Raw genomic sequence first — 1,064 nt, 5'->3', positions numbered from 1 at the left:
ATTCCCATAAAAAATTGTAAAAATTAGGTTGTTTTTCCGGGCGCTAGAGTGGCATTACCCCTTAAATCTATCATCGCCAAATCAAACTAATTATGACAGTTTACTGGTAAAATAATTGTACTTTTACAACTTTTACAACTATTCAAGACATTGACTATTTTAACAAAAACGCAATACTTACAAGAACTTTTTTTAATGACTTAAAATTGTCATTTCAAGTATATTTCATTTGTATACAATACTCAGTTTACTTTTATTTATCCATCGTCCATCATTACACGCAGTGTTGTGAAATAGGAGAGTATAGTCGAAAGATACTGTAAAATAGAACAAAGTAAATGTTTGATAATACATGAAGATTTCATTGTAATTTTATTCGTATCTTTTTATCTTCAAAGATATATTTTATCATTTTATAGTTTAAATATTTAGTAATAATGAAAACAAATATTAATAGAAAACTTGCAAAAATATGGAATTGTTTCTGATGATGCTAAATACGTAATAAGGATGATGTGTATTAGTATCTTTAATCTTTTTTTTTCAAATCAATTCAAAATTTGATCTTACTTTTGCAAAATAATCAAAAGATAGTTTCGGCATAAGACAAGGAATTGAAACCATTATAGGTTCTTGACATCGCATTATAATAAATTGCAGACGTTGCCATATTTGAATGAAATTACTCAAATGATTGTTTTCGAGTAAATTGAATGCTACATGTCCGACCTCATAGTTCTGGGGAAAAATAATAAATATTTTTAAAATTACAATTAATAGCACAAAATAAAATAGTAAATTTGAATGACAAGTAATTTACCGTACGCATCAAAAATTCTGCTGGCCACGTATACATAAATACTTCTACTAAACATACTACAGCCATAACACAAAACTGGAGTGAAATTAGTAGAGGTGGCTTCTATTTAAAAAATATTGATATATTGTAATGTTCTTATATTTTTGTGCTTTTACACTACAATTTTCAGATTTAATTTATCAAAATTATTTCCTCTTTGAGAAAGTAAATCAAGAATATACATATGTATACTGATTTGATGATG

The 1,064-nt window shown here is 26.3% G+C and overlaps 1 long non-coding RNA gene across 1 annotated transcript; it reads right to left on the bottom strand.

The window, feature by feature from the left end:
* Positions 1-702: 702 nt before the first annotated feature.
* Positions 703-870, bottom strand: LOC105565594. Its single transcript, XR_001009204.1, has 2 exons — positions 821-870; positions 703-738 (listed from the first exon to the last, which is right to left on the bottom strand). It is a non-coding gene; the product is annotated as an uncharacterized LOC105565594 (long non-coding RNA).
* Between the last annotated feature and the right edge of the window lie 194 nt (positions 871-1,064).

The sequence above is a fragment of the Vollenhovia emeryi genome, unplaced genomic scaffold, assembly GCF_000949405.1.
Source record: "Vollenhovia emeryi isolate VEMERY1.0 unplaced genomic scaffold, V.emery_V1.0 DF943490.1, whole genome shotgun sequence".
In the NCBI taxonomy this organism is placed as follows: Eukaryota; Metazoa; Arthropoda; class Insecta; order Hymenoptera; family Formicidae; genus Vollenhovia; species Vollenhovia emeryi.
The sequence above is the reverse complement of the archived record's forward strand: the minus strand, read 5'-3'. Positions and strand labels throughout refer to the sequence as shown.